Source organism: Cyrtonyx montezumae, unplaced genomic scaffold (assembly GCF_038088225.1).
Source record: "Cyrtonyx montezumae isolate F1298 unplaced genomic scaffold, pur_monq_1.0 scaffold_17, whole genome shotgun sequence".
NCBI lineage: Eukaryota > Metazoa > Chordata > Aves > Galliformes > Odontophoridae > Cyrtonyx > Cyrtonyx montezumae.
In genome coordinates this window covers 30,915,124-30,936,574 of record NW_027071903.1, presented here as the reverse complement: position 1 = coordinate 30,936,574, position 21,451 = coordinate 30,915,124, and the positions used below count along the sequence as shown (strand labels likewise).

The window sequence follows — 21,451 nt, the reverse complement described above, 5'->3', positions numbered from 1 at the left end:
ACCTCATACTGCATTTGCACACAGCAACCAGCACTTTCACATTCATGACAGATCGTTACGGGATAGGAAAACCACCCCCCATCCTTCATCTCTGCCCCAGCATCCTCCACTTCTAGTGAAGAGCAGGGATGCAAGAGGGCCCTCAGCGGCTGGCTGTTGTCACTTTGGAAACAGACTGACTTAGTAACAGGCAGAATTTACTTCACCTGCCTGAACTTCCCTGAGCTTCAGCATATTCCTAAAACTTCCCTTTGTCCAAGAGTTTTCCAGCTTCTGATCAGTTTTAATGGTCAACAAAAGCTGAACAATAAAAAGGTTTGAAGCTGGAGAGGTTGTGTAGCTCAGAAGGCAAAGGACAAAGTACTACCCTTCTGAGAAGCCGAATTTGACAGAACTAAGGGGGCAGAGCCACTACCAGGAGCCTGTCCCCAGGCATAGCAGAAACACATCACTCTTTTCTCAGAGCATGTGTCCTAGGCTGGAGACACAAGGAGTCCATTTGGGGGAAAGCAAACCCCGACAGCCCTTGCTCACCAGCTTTGAAATTTGGAGAGCAATCTTGTTACTGGTGGAAACAAACCCTGGGAACCTCAAGAAAGGCTTTGTATTTCCCTACATGAAGCTCAGTAAAGCCTTCCAGGGCAGATAAGCATTTCCACACCTGCAGAGGATGCTGAGATCCTTCCTCTCCAGCTCTGCATCACTGCTGTCTGCCTCCTACCTTCCCTGAAGAGCTATTTGAATCTCCAGCTTCCACTTAGTCACATCTTCAGAGGGCAACTTTTTCTCCTTTTTGTCACTTTGATCTCTAAATACTAAATAAGCATAGTTTTTGTTTTTTTTGCCATGATAGGGGCAGCCAGGATATTCCTCAATCACTACAGCACATGCACTCAATACACAAGAGGCTCTCAGCGAGTCAAGTTTCACTCCCAACATTGGGTTCTCTGTGTGAACCATTCATTTTGCTGAGTTGGCATTTATACACACCTCCTCCAACCATTCCCCCCCCCAACACACACACACACCCCTTTTCACCATGTGAAACCTGAGGCAAATAGGAGCTTGAAGTCATAGCTTCTTTTTTTTCCTGCCCAGAAGGCTGAACTTGCTGCTGCTTCCTCATGGCCACCCAAATCCCAAAGCACACTGCTGGAACCTGGATTTGCTGGTGCTGGTTCCCACATTCCTCACTCTCAGCATGTTGCTTTCCCTTTGCATCTAACCTTACAGGGATGAACCGACACAAAGCAAAGCCCAAACAAGTGCAAACTCATTTCTTGCCACAAACCTAAGCACAGTAGAGCCTCCCCTTCCTGACTTCTCTCACCATCATCCAGCTGTGCCCATAAACCAGAGCCTGCTGAACCAATGCAGAGTGAAAGGCAGCTATTAAATCCGCTCCCTGGAGCTTTAACACTTGCAGCAATTTGTAGGGGAATTATTCTCCCTGCTCGGTTTGCAGTCTGCCTGCAGCCCTGCACACAGGGGATGGTTCATGGAGCAAGCTCAGCCTCCCCTCCAAGCTCAGAGTTGTTGGTGTTAGCAAATCTGCAGGGGATGCCAGCTGTCTGGCCAACAGTTCCAGGCAGCACTGCTTGTTTAGGGTATGGCTGGGCTCCACAAGCCCAAATTGGGCACTTATTTTATACATCCACCTCAGCCAGGAATGTTTGAAGGTATACAGGGCTTTTAGAGACAAGAGAACAGCAAAACATGCCACAAACCTGGAGCTTAATACAGGTTTGCATTTTACCTTATTCGTCTTTCTTTTTTTATTCTCTCACCACTTCCTTAGAAGCTAGAAACCAAGTTGTATTTGTGTACCGGTTTCTCTTTGTCTCATAGAAGAGATGCACCAATTTGTTTTTCAGCAGTAGACTACAAAAACTTATTTTCTTCCTTTATTTTTTCCTAGAAGTGCTTCCCTGGTGAGTGCTGGAAAGAAGAGGATCCTTGTGTGGTACCCTAGACCTCATCAACTGCCAGCACTGCTCCAGAGGAAAAGCAGGCCCTGAAATGCCAACTATCAGGATCCTCAGCAGAAAATCCAGATCATCTACAGCCATAAGCCCTTAAAACCATTGTTCTGGTTTCAGATCTCTACACCAAGCACCCCTAACAGCACACAGAAGCTCACAAAAAGACCAACTAAAGAGCAGCTGCAAAGAAAACTGCATGGGGAATGTCAAATGCACAAATAAACACAGACCAGACTTCAAACAAAGGACTACAGAGCATCTTCAGCACAGCCACAGCAGACACAGAGCTCAACACCCAGAAACAACTCACCCCAGAAGCTGAGCTGCCCCCAGCTCAGGAGTCCTGCAGCCTCCCCTCCGGTTAAACCAAACCTGTGGGTTACCACAGCCTTTATGGCCTAATCAATTGGCTAATTATGCCTCAGCTGCTTGATTGCAGATTGACTGGTGCTCTTTAACCCTTTCCAGGCCAATGGCCTGGGGGTTATCTTCACACTTATTCTACACAAATGGGTAGACCTGAGCATTCTCAGTCGGGATCACGTGTTGCTCCCTGTGCATCAGCAAAATGCTTTAATTGTTTCATGAGTATTATTTCCATCTTGGCTCATTGAGCCTGTTTGCATTCACATCATACCTATCCATGTGCCAAGGCAGCAGGGACTACAGACTCCCTTCACAGTTCATAGGAATCACCGTGGCTCTACCTGCTAACTTGAAGATGTCTCTTTACATGAAACCTCAGAGGAATTGTTACAGAGAACTTTGCTGACCACAGAGCAGTAGCACTAAGCACAAAGCACCAACAGTTTGCTGAAGAGCCCAGTGTTCTTCTACCCTGAGGAACTGAAGCAGAGCCGCTCATCAACCTGGAACCAACACTCACCAGGGGACACTGCCCTGAAACTTCACTCTAAGAGCTGTCAGTTGGGTCAGGGTGAAGGTGTCACGCATGATAAAACTGTGTTTATTTAGAAATAAGTGGCAAACAGAGCTTTTGTCTTTTATTCTCTTGATAATACTCAAAGATAAGGATTATTACCCACCCAGTGCCTAGGGCTTACAAATGAAGCGACCTCTTCATCAAGGATTTTCTTCCTTTGTGGGATATATCCCAGTGGTTCATTCAACCTTTTTACCTATTGCTTCCACACCACGCTTAATTTTCAAGCAGCAGTTAGAAGTGTCTGACATTCCATCTCCAAAAACAATTTGCCTGAAAATGTCACTGTGCAGATTCGGGCTGTTGAGGACTCCTGTGGAACAGTTCTAGACAAACCATATCCACAATACAGCAGTTAACTCCAGAAATGTGAGCTGTATCACAGTCAAACACAAGGTAAAGAGGCCCTCAAGGCTGCCATTATTTCTGCACTAGTCATTTCCAGACACTGCTAGCCACCTACATGTTGTCCCCCTTTATCCTCCTTCAGGGGACCTCAAAGAGATGATTGATAGAGTGAAAAAAAAAACCATAAAAACATGAAAATGTGCTTCATAAATTTTGTATATCAATGGTGATATCTATTATGGGTCTATATGGCTGCAGCTTGAAGCATGGCAGAGAAAGACATGTCGTGCCCTAATAGGCTCAGCTCCTGAAGTCTTGGTTTTGACAGAAACACCTCTCCTAATGGAAAACATAAATAAATAAAACCAGGAAACATGCTGAATTATCCAAAATGAATGCTGCAGACAGCAGTTTGGACCTTGCCAAAATGAGGTGCTCATTTCTCTGCATTGTTTTCATTCTTTCCTACAGATTACCTTAACCTTGGCCGGAGACAGAAGAAATTTCTTTCCTTTGCTGCAGTTTCTCTTCTGTCAGTGAAGCAGCATAAAGCAGTGAGCGCTCTGTGTTAGGGCAACCAAAATAAATGGAGAAGACATTTATAGAAGTTCTGGTCGAATATATGGGGCTCCCATTACAAGCTTTGCTTTACCCAGAAAACACCCTTGCAGGATGGCACTTTGATGTCTTCCTTTCTTGTCCCAAAGAAAGGGCTGAGACGCACACAGAAATGATGGAATATACAACTCCCAACATAACTCCAGGGAGGACGCACATTTCCAGGATGGCTCTTGTCAAAAAAGGGTCTGGTATTACAATAAATAACCAAAATGTATACTTTGTTTTGAGAACGATGCTATTTTCTTTGCAATGAAAACAACCACAAGCACCAGGATCTGCTTTGTTTTCTTCCATTTTGAATCACAGAATCATGAAGGTTGGAAAAGACCTCTAAGCTCACCCAGCCCAGCCCCAAACCACCCCCACCCTGCCCACTGACCACATCCCCCAGTGTCACATGCACATGGTTCTTGAACACCTCCTCAGCGTTTGTTTTCTCTTTTTCTTTCTGTTGAGTAAGCAAAGTGCCTGCATGCAAGGGACCCTGGTTAAATTAAAAAAAAAAAAAAAAAGCAAATATAGATCAAGGAAACTTTAAAATTACAGCTGAGATAGTCATTTTTCCAAGATTGATTTTGATTTTCACCAGGCTTTTCAATGAAATACCAAAATATATAGGGAAAAGAAAGTTAATAATATTTGGACTGTAATAGAATATTGACCTATTTTACCTCTAAGAGAGGAATAAATCTAGCACATGGTTCATCCCATTACAATCAGTTCCTTTCCCAACTGTACTTCCTATTGGATGGGAATCAGTGGCCACCATTATCATCATCCTCCTCCATGTTATTACTAAACTTAGAAACGTTAATCATAGTTATATCACATGCCAGAAAGAGCTGTGAACTGCATTTTATTTCTTTCCAACTATCCTGGAGGTGTAAATTAGACAAAACTGTGAATCAAACCTCTTTTGTCTGTGTATTTCCACGTTCTTTTCAGGTTTTTTTGTTTGTTTAATATTTAGAGAAAATTTGACAGAGAAAGGGAGAGACAATTTGCAACCAAAAATATTCTTTGAAATATCTTATGGGAATACCTTTTGCATTCGTTGTAAAGGATATTGGAGCTGCTTCAGGACTCTGAACCTGAGGTGTGCAGGGTGAGCTGCAGGCTGTGAGATACAAGTATTTTATCAAGATAAACTGATTCTTCTATCAACAAACACCTTTGTTAATTGTTTTCTGTGATATAAAGGTAATGGATGTATTAGTAAACTCCAGGTGGAATAAAGGAGGAGATAAGCTCCTTCTGTTGATAACAGTTGAATCAATCTACCCGGAGAATACAGAGAGTCAACATGTAATTTAAATACCCAGGACCACATACAATTTAGGGAAGTATATGAATGAGGGAAAGAAAGAAACTACAGGGGTGAAAATGGAAGCAGACTGGTGGCAGGAAGCAATGTCAGGCTGCTGCTTATGAAGAGCTAGAATCATAATTATTCTCCTTAACCAAGGTATTAAATTAGAGGCCGCTTCTGTGCTGCAGATGGGTACCTGACCCCACCAGGCACTGGTATAAACATCCAGAAAGGAGGATATTTGCCTTTTTGGGGGGGCAAAATAACTCTTGCTGCCCAAGAAACAATGCTTAATGGAGTCACTGTTAAGATGTGTGATTTTCTGCACCTGAAAGACACTGTGGATAAACCAGGACTTGGATTATAGCCAGCGTACACAGCCTTGCAATCTTCAATACATACAGCAGTCAACAGAACTTCAAAGCTGCACCAAAAAATTTTTCAGACTGGTGAGCATATGGACATACCTCACTGCCCTGTGTCCTGAGGCAGTGAAGATACAGGGCTATCAGTATCTGAAAGGAACCAGTTAGGGATGCTTATGGAGAAACCAGTGCCATTTCTTAGTTGTGCCCTCCTCTCCCATCTCTTCTTCTGTTCAACTCTCTAGAATCAACCTTAACATCTTATAACACAATGAGCTCTTTTTCCTAGATTTACTTGACATTATTTTTTCTTTGCTGAAATTTAGAATTCAAAACTGAGGAAGTTCACACCATGTCTTGTCCAGAACATTTAATCCAGCATCATTAAATTATAGATTTTCTTGTACACTTGCTTGTAATAATTGAATGACCATAGCGTCAGTCAGTTTTGATTTCACATCAGCAAAAAGATGTGGCAGGCCTTCACAACTCAGACTTCCTTTTTCTTGTCCTCTACTTTTTTCAAAGTCCTTTCTGACAAAAAGAAAGATTTTTGGGCAATATTTTCTATTTATTTCACTATCTGAAGCTAATTTGAAGAGACACACTGAGAAGAACAGAAGTTAAGCTGCCCTTGAGGCAAAAGTTAAAACTTTTTGTTGTTTTAACCATGTTTTTCTTCTCAAAGCACCCTGAGAAAACCCTACTGCTGAGCTAAGGGTTAATTTAGACACAACTGCATCCCCTCATTTTATTCTTTAACCAGGCTTAAAGGTAAAACTCCATGTCTCAGAAGCAACAAAACAACCAGGATAAAAAGTGATTATCCATCATGGTTGGATATCTCAACTCAAACAAGAGGAAATCTTTTGTAAAATGCTTTTGTATTCCGGGACTGATGTAGCTTGTAAGTTGTTTTATTCCTGCATTGCTGTTCAATTCATGTGCAATGATCTCTGGTCCCTCTCATGTTTTTCTCTGAGAGTTCACTCCCAAGTTCACTCTCCATCCAATCCTGATTGTGCATCTTTGTCTATGTCTCAGATCTGTTTTGCTTCTGCGAAGGAGTCAGAGTAGCACTTCTCCCCAGAGGTAGTTGCATTTCAGCAAGGAATTATTTTGTACCTATGAAAATCAGCAGAACGAGAAATAAGGAAAGGTAAAATATCTTTCAACATTCAGTTCAACATCAAAAGTGAACAGAAACAAAATTTGGAAAATAGATATATATTTAAGGGACACCGACTCCTTCTCATTAAAGTAACACTAAGTCCCACTGTCCTCTCACATGTGCAGGCAAGTGGACCCCCAAAAAATCTCAGAATTTTCACCTTGTGTTCTATGGTGTTATCAGCTGTCATTGTACAAGCAAGTGCAGCTCATATAAGGGACATGATTTACACAAGCAGTGCTAACAGCCCTGTGTGCAGCTAAGAACTTCTTTGCAATTAGTATGCAGGAACATGCTTATACAAACTAGGTATCAAAAAAATTCAGCAAATATACAAGTGAAAAAAAAACCCTAAAGCTCGTTTTCAGGATACAGAGAGAAGTTGGAAAGGTCTCAAATTGTGAAATCTTCACAGTGATTGGTTCACTCAGTTCTGTTCCCAACCACCAATAAATGTGTAGTGAGATTCCAGCAACCGCTCCGGTTGTTTTCTTTTGGCTGTTTTGTTTGGATTTCACACACTAACTAAGGACATCCAGAAAGGTTCAGGGGTTTATTGGCCCTCAGAATACAATTAGAGATCAGATCTACTGTTATTATTCATTTGTGGTGATAAGGGAATAGCAGTATTAAAAAAACACAGCCATTTAGAGAATGCATGGATTTCTACGTTTTATATGCACACACATACATGTGTATGTATGTGGACATGGGAATACTTTTATGTTTGATATGTAAATGAATACATCATATTTTGCTTTGTAAAGTGCTATTTCAGTGCTTTAGGGCTGAGCAGAGAGGTAGGTGGCCTCTCCCCGTGCCCACTGCCAGCAGTCCCTGGAGGAGCTCAGTGTCTCTGAAATGTCAGCCAGTAATGTACACAGCACATGGCTTATTTCAGTTGTCAGCATCTGGCAAGTGCCTGGATGGCACCACTGCAGTTATCCTAGAATCACAGAGTTATTAAGATTGGAAAAGACCACTAAGATCATCTAGTCCAACTGTCAACCCATCCCCACTAACCATATCCCTCAGTGCCCCATCTACCCTTTTCTTGAACACCCCACCAGTGATGATGATGGAGCTTGATTTAGTTCCAGATGAGAATTTCAGTCTTTCTCCATTCATGGGGCTCTGCAATGGTCTGATGGTGGAGGTGTAGCAACGTCAGTCTATCGAGAAAAGACTTGTTTTCCTTAGTTACCTTTTATGTTCTTTGTTTGAGTAGCTCCTGGATTCTCAGCCATCAGCAATGTGAAAATCACTGCTGCAGAAGCTCAGGTTAAGCTCTGTAAATCTTACCCTGGAGAACGGGCACTGTGTCTCACTGCTGAATCAGCAACCTCTGGCTCAACAGGTTGATTCGAGCTGACAGGAGATCCTGCTTTATTTCCATCAGTAAATGCTATAGACAAGCGCATCCAACCTTCACACAATGTACTCCAGTTCTTATTTTCTTCAGCTCTGATGTGGTTCTGTTCCCAATTTGTTGTGGGCACAGGCTGTCCAGGGACACTGTGGGGTCACCATCCCTGCAGGTGTTCAGGGACCGTGGAGATGTGGCACTGAGGGATGTGGTCAGTGGGCATGGTGGGGGCGGGCTGATAGTCACGCTAGATGGTCTCAGAGGTGTTTTCCAACCTTATTGATTCTATGATCCTGTGATTCCCTTCTCATTCCTGAGTGAATGCTCCCATAGCTAAGTATCTGTCAGCAGTGTCACAAAAGGAAGGCTGGGGCAACCGAGCTCCTAGTTGTTTCCATTGCTTCAACAAGAACTATGTCAGAGGCACATGGCTGGAGTTGGTGGAGTGAAATTTGGGGCCTTGGAACAAGTTCAAAAGCTTAACCTCATCTTAAAACAACATGTCAAGTAGTCTTGATGTCTGGGTAAACGCCTTTCAAGCCAAAGCAGCATTGCAAATTTGAACACTTCACCTCTCTGATAGGAAATCGATGCTTTGTTTTAGCATTCAGCTTCCAACCTAGATTTCTCCTTTCCCCACACTACATCCCCATCCTGCCATCAGTTGCCTTCTGTTTACCCAGAACAGCTCAAGAAGGGGCTGGAGTAGAGGGGAGATGGGATAGAAACAGTCATCGACGTTTTTGTCACAGCAAGCAGATGCCGGGCGATGACAGATGGGTGGCAGCCCTCACACCCTAGGCTTTACAGTGCCATCCGGCCTTCAAAATCATCACTACACCATTGGTGCCAAGAGAAAAGAAAGCAAGGAATCTAACATGAAACATCTGCAAGGCTCACGACAGCAATGTCTGCGCCAAAGAAATCTGGCGTGTCTGAACACCTCGTCCTGACAAGGATTATTCTCCCCTTTCTCTCTCACTCTCTATCTTTCTTTTCTTCCCCATTTCCCACCGCATCCTGAGGTTTGAGTCACTGTGGGTTGTGCTTCTATCAACAATGAAACACAGACACCTTTCACAGCTGCTGAGCTGATTGCTTGCCTGGAATTTGGCTTTAGAAAGTTGGTTGTTTGCTTTTAGAGAGTTCACACACGTGTATATGCAGCCTCAGACCTGCACACAAAGAATTCTCCATTTGCTTATGTTGTAGCAAAACAGTGTGGCATACAGAGCTCAAGCTGTCAGAAGAGAGGAGCACTGCTGTGCTGTCATCCCAGAGCAATGAGGCAGTGCTGCATAGGCCAGCAGGTAGCCCAGTGGTTAATTAGGACCCTGTAAAAAAAAAATAATTGAACAAAAAGCAATCAATGGACAATGAGCTTCTCCAGGATGTCATATACATAGCAGAGTAACAATCGTAACAAGATTAATGTTACTGATTTGGGATCCTTACAAGGAAAATTCTTTGTAGAGCTGCAAAGTGCTTTGCAGCTTTTCATTTCAATGTCACTTCTCATCCTCTTGCATTCCTTACTGACAGGGGAACACTATGCCTGTGCTGGACCAAAGGGAATCAGTGGGCAAGCTTCCATCCCACAGCATCCCAACACAGCAGCCCTTTCCCACGTGCTGGTGCTGCTCTAAACTGCCCTGCTCAGTGGCATCAGCAACACAGCTCCCTTTCCTCCGGGATACCCCCTCCCCTTGCCCCCAAGCCCAGCTCATGGTTTTTCATTTTCACACTGCCTCTGCACTTCCCAATTCCCGCTCGCGCTGACCATGATGAACTACAGCAAGGAAGGCGCCTCCGATGGTATTTCCTGCCTGTCAAACAACAGGAAGCATCAGAAACTTTGTGAGAAATCCATTTCACATGACACTACTAAGTTAACAGCCTGGGCCCAGATGACTGCAATGAATTTGTATTGGGGAGTTAGGATGTTTACCTGCATTCTGATCCTGCTGAGGTTTGGTTCAACGTGGTTCTTTCAGGGTCCGTGTAAGTTTTTGTGCTGCCTACAATGCTTTCTCCAGTCAAAGGAGTTTCACCAGGAGGGTTATTTATGCTTCCTGATCAGATCCAGTTATTTGCAGTGCTCCAAGCTGCTCTCGTTGCATAAAGATGCTCTCTCATGGCTCCTTGCTCTTTGACTTGTGGGGTGTCAGTTCACACTCATTCCAACACAGGAATCCCTTTGCTAATGTATTTGACCTGAGCAACTTTGAATTCAGAACTCTTCCAAGCAAACAAATTGAAATCTTTCTCCAACAATGTGTTTCAGCCACTGAAAAAAGGGAAGTGTATTTTGTGATTTAGATCACCCATCACACAAAATGAATAGGAACCAGTTGAATCATTGTCTGAACTCATTAACAAATATTGGAAGAAACACTTGAAAGAAAACGAGTTCACTTCCCAAACGTTTGTGAGTCAGAGAAGCGGCCATATTCCTGCTTGGAAGTGGACAGACCTGGTTCCTCTTGAACTTTGTACCTACCCTTAACAACAACCACACTCTTAAATAAGATGAGTGAGACCAAAAAGTGCTGAGCTGGGACACTACCCCAGAATGTTTTCAGCTGTTTTCAACAGTGGAATTTTCCTCAGCATCCCACAAACACTGCCGGAAATCCTCTAGGCAGCAGAAGGCATTTGAGTATTCATTTCTGCATGTCAGAATTTCCCCCCAGGCTTTGCAGAACTTGAACCAGCTCTGCTTTGTGTCCATCTGCATGACAGTGTTAGCTACTGGTTTCTCTGGAAGACAGATCTGTTCCAAAAATCAAAGCTTCCTTTTTGTTGTAGCGGTAAATGAAAGTACAAGACAGGCAAACTATCAATTTCCTTCATGAAATGAAAGTAACCATCGAGCAATAATAAATAAATTAAAAAAAAGCAGAGATTAAAACTCTCTGATTCATCAGAGCTCCTCAGGACACACCTGAAAGTGTCTCTTCCCTTTATTTTTCTCAGCTGTTCATGGATCGACCAGACTTTCCTTACTGCGATGTGTTGGCAGCAAACAACATTTCATGAGACAGCTATAGTCTGCAACATCTTGTCTGCTGCTCTTATTAACAATTTTTCCCCTCATCTATGTCTGCTTCATCTGAAACAGACAGTCTACATGTCAGATGTTCATTATATTGATGATGTCCCAATGACAACCAATTTATTTTCCTGCCTGCACCACCAAGAATTATATTACTAATGATGTCTATCTGCTCTAGAGATGCTTTGTAAAAACTGATGGTCTGCCATGGGGATACTTAATTATATCTTCTTAAAGGAATACAATTAAGTTTGTAGGTAAAAGATTGCTCTGGGGTTAAAAATGTACCTCCAAATTAGTTTTCCTGGTGGGTAGGATATTTAATTTTCATTTCAGTAACCAAACTGGAGAATTGATCTGGGAAATCTGGTAAGATGAATGCTCTTAAAAGGGAACGACACCCATATGAGCCAACATTCAGCCCTTACCCAGTGTGATATCTGGTGGTGAAACCAGGAAAACACCACACACAGCAGTGCACCTAACCGTGAGGGACCTGCGAATCCCATATGCTGATGGGGATGGGCCTTTCAGACAGTTACATACGGCAGTGTTGAAATGTCTTTATTTGCATTTCCACCAAGGAAAACCCAGCTGGGATGACTATAAGGAAATCTACAGAGAATATCAGGTAAAGCACTCACATTGGGTAAGGCATGCTTGTCACAGAAGCCACAAGACCATGGCATTCCCAGTTGGAGCAGGGCTTGGGGCACTACTGACACTTGGGTCCTCACCCCAGAAATGGACATTGTGAGGACACATCGTACAGGCAGCAACTGGCTCCTTCAGTCAAGACAGCAGAAGGTATCTCAGCTCCCCTGAAGCCTACACAGGAAGCTGGGATCTTTCATCTTTGATTTCCAAACTGTCCCGACTGGTAAAAGTTGGATTTTCTGCAGCAGCTTCCTTTGACTCCTTAGGATCATTTATCCTTTCAGCTCAGTCTGCTCTGATGTTTTCCACATCACCTCTGACATTTTTAGTTTCCACATTAGCTATAACATATTTATTATTTTTAGCGGAGTGATTCCTTTCTGAAAGCAAATCACTTTTTCATAGCATTTTGGAAAGGAACCCAAGAAGATGCCTGAAAGGAATGTCATGAAAATACTTGTAGCAATACTTCCCTGCAAAGCTCAACTCGTTTAACATGCGGATCTCTTCAAATGTTGGAAACCACCTGCTCCCCACACCACGCAGTTTTCAAGTCCAAAACAGAAAATAAACACATGAAAGTGGCATACACACACACACACACACAAATCCTTATCTGAATCTATTTTAGCGAATCAGAAACCGCTGATGTGAAGAAGGATGTAAAGAAGAAACTCCTATGTGTACTAGTACTTTAAAAATAGTCTATCATCGTTATTTTCAGAATATGTCAGCAGATAATTTAGAACAAATGTTTTGGATGAAAGCAGAGGTTTTCAAATTACTTGAGGCAAATAATATTTATAATAATATTGATTTTATTTGTGGTCTTGCTCTCCTGTTTTCTGCTAAGGCATTTTTTGCTGGATCATATTTACTGAACAGTCTGGAGAAGTGTTTGCCAAGCTGTTGTCTCTTTGCTAATTGTACAGTGTGATATTTTTGTTAGTTGATTTTAATAATAATGATTATATTGGTTGGCTCAACCGCATGATAATAATTTGGTTTCTTGACTGGAGAGACTGAAGAACCACAAATTAAAAAGCTACAAATAGGAAAATTGGTTTCATTCCTAGGTGCAACATTTGGTTGAAAACAAAAGTTAGGGGAGCTAGGGTTCAGTTTCTTAACTGAAGCTCCATCCAACTGAACAACCTAAAATCACAGAATCATGGAGTCGCTAAGGTTGGAAAAGACCTCTAAGCCCTCCACTTACCACCAATATTGCCCACTGAGCACATCTCTCATTTCCACATCTACGTGTTCCTTGAACACCTTCAGGAAGGGTGACTCCACCACCTCCCCAGGCAGACCATTCCAGTACCCAACACTGCTTCTTTCAGATAATTTTTTCCTAATATCCAACATGAACCTCCCTGGCACAATTTGAGGCCTTTCCCTCTCATTCTATCAAAACAGTAACTGTTCTGGAAAAAAAAGCTAGCATTTGAAACACGTGAGTTGTACTGCACGTGGGAGAGCTGGGAACATCCTTTGCCTCACTGGTTCCCATAGCTGGAAACCCCTCCACTCCCCAACTGATGCTGCTTCAGCCACTCTCCCCTAAGGTTTCTGATCAAGCTGGTCATCCAGGATCGAGTAGATCTTATCCACTGAGAAAAAACCCTATGGATTTTCCCTGCATGTACAAAAGATTAGAAACCAGTCTTCCAGATACAAAAAACTCCTGTTCATTAGCAAAGCTTGGATCGGGAGATCACAACTCCATGGCTTGGGACTGTTGCCAATTCTGTCATGTCTTTCCATCCCTTTTCTGGACAAGATTGATAGCAGCCGTGCCAGTAGAAATGAGAGTTAGAAGCTTTTTTTAGAACTCTGGTAATTTGTGTGAAAGCAAAAGGAACAAAAATATTCAAACTGAAGCCCAGCTCCATGAAATTTCCTTCTCCATTCTGCAGAGTTGGGGTTTGGACCAGGTTCAGTTTGAAGGTGCTTAGCATACACATCTTACCATCTAATCCCGTTCCTGCTTCCTTTCAGCACCGATTAAATTTGTCTCTGATGTCAATGGATGAACTCAGGGTTTTACCATAGTTAAAGAATCTGCTATTTTGGTAAATTTTGAACTCTTTAGTCCAACTTCTTTCTTACAGATTATTGGTCCTAACATTAAACTTCTTGAAATCCAATGGATGGACCAGCTTTGATAAGCTTTGCCTTCAGGCTATTCAGAGAAATGCGTCAATCCTTCACATTAAAAGAGGTATTAAAACATATGGGTAGGTATGCTTGTAGAGAAATGTTTAGAATTGTCCTTATTTTCTTATTCATTTAAAGCATTAACTGCAGGATTCATTCGCTCTATATAAGCAAACAATGAGACTTTCATATGCATGAGTCATAAATATTGCATTTAGTCAGGTCCCTGCCACATTATTAAAAGGCATTCTGTTTACAGCCAGCAGATCTGATAGAAAACATTGCCTGCTATGTCAGTAATACACAAGAACTAGTTGGCACCCATGAAATAAATGCCATTTGATGTAAATTGCTTCAGAGCGAGACTTGGAAAATGTTTATTCAAGGCCTTACAACGATCTGTTTGGATACACTGCAGCTAGAGAATGTGTCACCTATAATGCTGCTGAGCAGAGGTTCCAGTTAAATCATTTTAATGGTAATACAAGCCACGCTAGCAAAGACTCTCTTGCAGAGAGTGCAAGCTGTGCCTTTTTGCATTTAAGAAATGTTGATTTATGGTTTTTGTTGTTGGCATTGTTTGGCTTTTGTTTTTTTTTGTTGTTAAGACATACATCTTTGCCATCATGCCTCTACCTACACTCAGCAAGTGACCACGTTCCCTACAAATTACATTTTAAAGTGCTTTTGGCATTAAAAGGAAAAAAATATTGCTCTATGATACTAAATATTCTGTTTGCCAACCTTAGAGTCATAGAATCTTCTAGGTTGGAAAAGACCTTCAAGACCAACAAGTTCAGCTATTAATCTGGCCTACCATGTCCCATCACTTTGCCACGTCACCTTGCAGGAGACCAGGACTGAAAAAATATATATGTATCACTTTCCTGTTTAACAGTGAGGGACTCTGCTATATGAACATTGTACAGAGAATGTCACAGATGAGTGGTAATCTACAGGCAAGCTTTCAGTTTTCCCATAGTATGAACATGTAGAAAACAACCTTATTATTGCCATCACATTGGGTTAAGGCACCCTCCCAAGGTGAGCTAACCCAACATCCCAGCACATCCTATGGAGATGTCACAGAGGAAGTCGCAGCCAGGAGATGCTCAGGAGACAAGCAGGTGACACAAAGCAGTGATGACAGGAGCCCGATGTCCCCATCAGACCATGATGAGCAGTGTAATTGGTGCATGACTAGTATCATTGCACACCAGCTGCCAGTACAAGAGGAAAAAGCACTCTGTAATGAGCCTGAATATGCTGCAGGAGAGTGCAATGCTTTTTCTTTTGTTTCCAAGCTTGACTCAGCAAGGAGCAGGTGCAGAGCTGGCAGCCAGCAGCAGCAAAGCCTAGGAAACAATGAGCTGAGCAAGGAGAAAATTACGGTGACCCACCATGTAATTGCTCTGTGGATAATCTTTCCTCCCCAAAGTCCCTACAGAGCTGTCTGCAGGCAAGCTCTCCCTCCAGTCACTCAGAGTTCACGGGATTGGGGAGGCTCATGGAAAGCACTTGGGTCTCTCAGCTTTATATAATGGTGTTACCTACAAGATGAGCATATCCCATTCTGTGCATGTATCACACATATGGCTGCTGCAGAGTCAGATGGAGCCATTTGCTCTGATCTCCTGACTTTTCTATTCCCCACTGCCTTCAACTCATTGTCTCTTATTAAGCTGATGGATAAGCTTGGCAACCGTGCCCTCTTTAAAAATGAAGGGAAAGAAAAAAGAAAAAAAAAAAAGAACTGCCTCACCAGGCAGATTTTCAAGACGGTTCTCCATACATCTGGAATGCAGCTAACTGTGAAATGTCTCTGTCCCCTTAGAGCTCCACTTTAACCAGCCTGAGGGTATGCAAAAAAAAAAATAGTGCTGCAAAGGATCAACACAATTGGCCTGTAGGTAATGCACCAGTGTTGAAGGAAGAACATTTTTAAAAGGCTAGATCACTCTGCTCCTTAAACTCCCTTGTATTCTCCCTGTAAATCTGGCCACACTCACCATGACTGATCTAAAATATTCCATTTTTAATTAGTTCCAGGCTTGCAAATGTGATTGCTACATCTGCACGACACAGCAGTGCCAAATCAAAGTCTGAGGCAGATGAAGGAGTACCGAGCAGTTTAAAGACCTGTTGAAGGAGAAAGCAGGGCTACTCCACTCTTGGAAATTCCTTTTTGGAAAGTTTGGAGCAGCCAGGTCCCCACCTTGATCTCAAAGCCCCATTAAAAATGAGCAACTGGGGCATATTCTTCATCTTCACTCAGGTTCAAAAGCCCAGCTTTCTGAAATGATCCGAATCCATAAACTTGGAGCTGTTCCAGAGATGTCTCTCTGCAGACATACTACAGATCTAGCATCTCTAGATTTATTTACTTACTCATTTAGCAATAACCTTTCTGCAGTAGTTGTACCTGGAAGCTGGGGATCACCACGGTTCACTGAAGTCCAAAGCTGTCACTGTGTCAGAATCTGGGTAAGATTCTCACAGGAGATCCCATGACACAGAGGGGGAGCAGTCGTCCCATTCAGTCTCAGGTGACATGCCAAATGTCCTTCTCTCATCTTTCTTTGCCACATAAATCTTTTCCTTCAGTGTCTTTTTTGGTAGTGTCTAACACATTGTTATTTTCTGTTCTTTGTCAGAGGCATAAACTATTAGTAAGGATGAGACCTAAATGCCAATGGATGGATGTTGTCATGATAGTCAGGAGTCTTTTCTCCAAACCTGAAAGTTCCTTTGCAATGGAGCTGTGTGCAGCAGCCACTGAAATGGAAAGAACTTCAGGAGATAGTTAAAGAAACCCTTGAGAAATTATCTTATAAGGAAGACAATACCACGAGAAGGAATGCATCGCTAATAACAAAGCGTCCAAGCATGACTGACTGACAGAGAGACAGATGGACTGAGAGATAGTCACAAGTATTACCCTGGGGAATTTTATGCCAGCTGAACCTAACATTTTTTTGTGGTTCACAGAAATCATTGCTCTCTCTGCTTAGATGTCACGACCAAAGCCATTGTAAGCCTGTGCATATGTTATTCTTTTCTTTTTACTTCTGTAAATGTTCTATGTTTCTCTCTGTCTCCCTTGACAGCCAGGCTGAAACTCTCTCACAAGGACCAGAAGGTTACATCTAAACTATTACAAACTGTGGCTTACATAAATCTAACCATATGCACTTTTGGAATGTCTCGTATTTTAAACTACAGGTCTCTGTGTAGCTGTTCTTACTTTCAAGCTTCAAGTCCAAATAAAGAGAAAATACAACTCTGTCTTGTCTTCCTGTTTCAGTAAGCTTGCCTTGCACAAGCACCTGGCCTCCCATTGCATCAGAGTGGATCACAAAATCATTTTGCTTGCAGCATGTGGCTGCAGGCTGACTGCAAATAGGCACCAAGGCAGAGTATGAATATGGAGGATCCTAAGGGTGAATTAACAAGAAGCAAAGTGCCATTCTTTTTCCAAAATCTGGATTCTGGTGAACTGGTAAGCCAGTCTACTGCTTCTGTCTTGCCTTGACAGGATTAGCAGTACCTATCTGCAGTGTTGGCCATGGCCGTCAATTAAAACTAAACACATTTCAGTGTGGCTGCCAGCCAAAAACACAGAACCTGCCAAAAATTAAACATAGAGGATCTGCCTAGTTTCAAAACAATTGTGCCACCACTGCGAGCAGGGTGTGCTTATAATTCCAGTCTAATCCAAGCACTGCCTGTGCCAATTCCTAGCTCACGGAGGAGGCCTTCCGAAGGAGCCACCCCCAGCTCTGTCTGTCCGCTATCAGATCCTTTTCTCTTTAGTTTTAGGATCACCAGAACGTTACTCATAGGAGAACCTTTGTTCTGTCCGCACTAAATTATAGCATTATAAAATCATTAAGGTTGGAAAAGACCACGGAGTTCATCCAGTCCAATTGTCAACCCACCACCTCCGTATCCCTCAGTGTCACATCCCCACGATTCTTGAACACCTCCAGGAAAGATGACTCCACCACTTCCTTGGGCAGCCTGTGCCAGTGCATCACCTCGTTCTGAGAAGAATTTTTTTCCTTTTATGTAAAAAATATACGAGACAAACAAAACCAAAGGGTTTGGTAAAACACCACGAGCGAATTCAGATGTCTTGAATGTGAATCCATTTTTGACACCTCTCTTGAAGAATAACCGAATCAATTAAGCTTGTGAAGTTAATGAATAATGAAATTTCTTTTCAATAAAGCTACTATTGTGGGCAAAACTTTCTCATAAATTATATGTTGAGGTGTGCCATGACTGTCATCACATGCTGAATCAAGCTAACAAAAAGTTTATTGACTATGTATATAACCTCTTTTTGCAGTTTCTAAGCTGGAAATAGATACTCACTGAAAGAAGTATATCTGAAATAAAAGGTGATCAAATTAAATCTCAGAAGACAAACACAGGTTGGTTTTCTTCCCTAAAATTTTGGAACATTCTGGCCCTCCAAATGGAATATCTCAAAGCTACTTTTGCTCGAGTGGAAATCCTCTCAACACACATTCACGGATCTCCAATCCAAAATTGCATTTTAATCCTTTATAACAATGATGGAAACAGTTCTGATTTCCTAAGTTATTCCAGAACAATAGGAAACACAGAAGAAAAGATCACAGGTGCAGTGAGGAATGGGGACGACTGCACAAGGTGGTAGGTAAGCAGGTATGCACAAATAGCCACAGTGATGGTAGAAGGCAAGAAACATTTCCTGTCATCCTAGAGAGTTCTATTTTGGGTTTGCAAATCACGCTTAAAATTTATAAGAGAAGAAAATATGTCTTTAACCTTATATTTAAAATGGAAACCAAACAAAGATGCCAGAGCACATTCTTCTGTGTTACACTGAACTTAGCAATGCCTGACAGCCATGTTTCCCCTTGCCAGAGACATCCACTTGCCTTTTCAATTAGGCTGAGATTCATTCCAGAACTGACATGATGCTGGGCCTGGATAATGCTCATGCATTCCAGCTTTCACCATTATTACCTCAAGATCTGGTAACGCAGAAAGACAGGTAGATCGAAGGAAAGAAGAACTGAGACACTAATAACAAAACACTCCACATCAGTCTCTGCTTTTCATTCCGAAATCCCCTAAAGTACATTACAAATTGAGTTCTTTATCTCCCCAAACCACCTCATTCACCCATGAAATAGGACCATCCTAGGGGGTAGAAGAGGGACAAGAGCAAAGAAAGAGGCAGAGGTTTAACTTCAGCCCAATAAAATAATTTTAAATCAGGAAAAATAAAACAAACCAACCCAAAAGCAGATTTCTTTAAATACCAGATACTAGGACTCTTACCTCTTTATTTTGCCTTTTCTAGGATGCAGGTAACTGTTCCAAGGTTCATAACTCACATTTTCAGATTGCTTTGGCAGCCTGTAGGGAGTAAATTATTACCTTTGACTGGCAGGTCACTGAATGCTCTATTGCCCACCCAGAAAAGCTCAGGACTGGTTTACTGCAGTGCCTTTTCTCCAGGGATAACTCTCATATAAACTCTCAACCTAGGCACCACCAAAGTAGAGCAGAATGCCATAGCCTCTCTATCTTAAAGAACTGCATCATTAAGGAAGGAATGACAGCAGAATCGGCAATATAAGATATTTTTCTATCTGTATACACCTACATGCAATGGTCTATTTACTCTGAAGATACTTACCATCTTTCCCTCTTTTTGAGCATGATAGGCAGCGCTAGCATACGTTTGGCAACAAGCAGAAAAATCAGTTGTCTGTCTCTGGAGTTGTCCACCTTTCTCAACAGCAGCTTCAAATGCTGTTTTGTTTTGACACATGTTTCCAATAAAAGCACAAGGTTTGTATTGACAAGAGGAATGCTGGACCAGACCACTGGCATTTCAGAGCAGCCACAAATCCTGCTTTCTCCGAGCCCCTAAGGGTCAATTCCATGTGGCAAAACTCCCCACTCTCTAATTACTCATGTTCTTCCACAACCACCCTCCTTATCTCATGAGCTACTGTCAGCTGAGGCTGATTTTTCAATTATTTAAAGAGGCACCATCAATTCAGCTATGCCCTATTTACATACATAAAATCAAGAATATCTTTCAAATTACTTCTGCTATTTCTGCTTCAAGTGCTGCTCTGAAATTTGCACGTGGGCAGTGGAGGTTTCCCTCCTTACAGCAAATATCTCAGAGTTCTGGATGTCTGTGTGAAGAGCAGGCCACTGAGATGTGTGAATGAAGAGCTGCTGCTGAGATACGTTTCTTTAATGGTCTTAGTTTCATAACTAAAAGATCAACGAATTTTCTTTTTCCTCTAACAGCTTATGATCTATGCACCTCTTCAGGTGCACAGAAATGCCTCCATCAAACCTCCTAGCAGGAGAGACGATGCCAAGTGCTGGATTTCCCCTCACACGTCCCCAGACCATCAAGGGAGCAATTAAGAGGAAATGCAGCTAGCTGAAGGCCACCAAGAATCCCAAAAAATCCTAACACAGCAACTGGGACAAGGGCGCTTGGTCCTAGCCACCTCCTTCAGGGAGTGAGAAAGAGGTTTGTTTGTAGCTCAGCTCCTTTATTTACTGATCTCAAAGAAACTTGGTGATTCCACGTGTTAGGAATCAAGTTTACTAAGGGGGTATAGCCAAAATGGCGATTGATACCATGGACATTTGCCTTCCTACTACCAAAGCAAAATAAATAAATAAATAAACAGTTGTGGAATTCAATTTAAAATAAAATAATAATAACAAAAAAGCATTCCTGAGACACACATGGACGTTACATGCCATGAGTTTCCACGTCGTCACATTTCATCTCACACGGATAACGGAAGGCCAAACTAATTTTTTGAAGCGACCAGCTGGGCTCTCAGGAGAACAATTCAGCTCATTTGTTGTCCTTCTGCTTTGATGTACTTCACAATCTCACATGAAATCAGGCTGCAGTGGGAACGGCCAGGCTCAGTGGACAAAAGGCAGCGGGCTCCCTCCTAGGAGGCTAATCAAAACCATCCAACCCCAGCAGAGGGAAGGCACAAGCAAAGAGCCAGTGAATAACTAAATATTTGCTACCCTTTAAATAACCTTGTCACCGAAACGCAGAAGTACACAGATAACTCCATCCTCCTCCTGAGCAAACACGCTGTGCATATTTAACTTGACAGGTTTTTCAAGACTAGTATTCCATAGCTTTCCACATTGTCCTCAGCAGGACACAGCCAAAAGTCTGGAAAATAATATCTTCTCTAACTTCACTACTCCCTCCTCCACTATTTTTTTTCCTTGTAATCATCCATATTATTAATAGGAGGCAGCTGGTTCCCATTAATGTTGGGAAAACTGGTCTATCTCAGGAATTATGGTTTAAATTGGCTTGTAGTCTGGGGGAATTAGCCATCTGCACCTGGCCTAACATGGATATTTTCAGCCATGCTAATCATAAACAGGGCTTTGTTCTAGTTGTGTCCAC

At 42.3% G+C, this 21,451-nt stretch overlaps 1 long non-coding RNA gene across 3 annotated transcripts; it reads right to left on the bottom strand.

Moving 5' to 3' along the window:
* Positions 1-5,669: 5,669 nt before the first annotated feature.
* On the bottom strand, positions 5,670-11,857 carry LOC136047035 (uncharacterized). Of its 3 annotated transcripts, XR_010622041.1 has the most exons (4): positions 11,050-11,857; positions 10,054-10,392; positions 9,180-9,931; positions 5,670-6,693 (listed from the first exon to the last, which is right to left on the bottom strand). It is a non-coding gene; the product is annotated as an uncharacterized LOC136047035 (long non-coding RNA). The 3 variants fall into 3 exon arrangements; XR_010622039.1 differs by lacking the exon at positions 11,050-11,857 and having other exon boundaries at positions 10,054-11,030; XR_010622040.1 differs by lacking the exon at positions 11,050-11,857 and having other exon boundaries at positions 9,180-9,439; positions 10,054-11,030.
* Between the last annotated feature and the right edge of the window lie 9,594 nt (positions 11,858-21,451).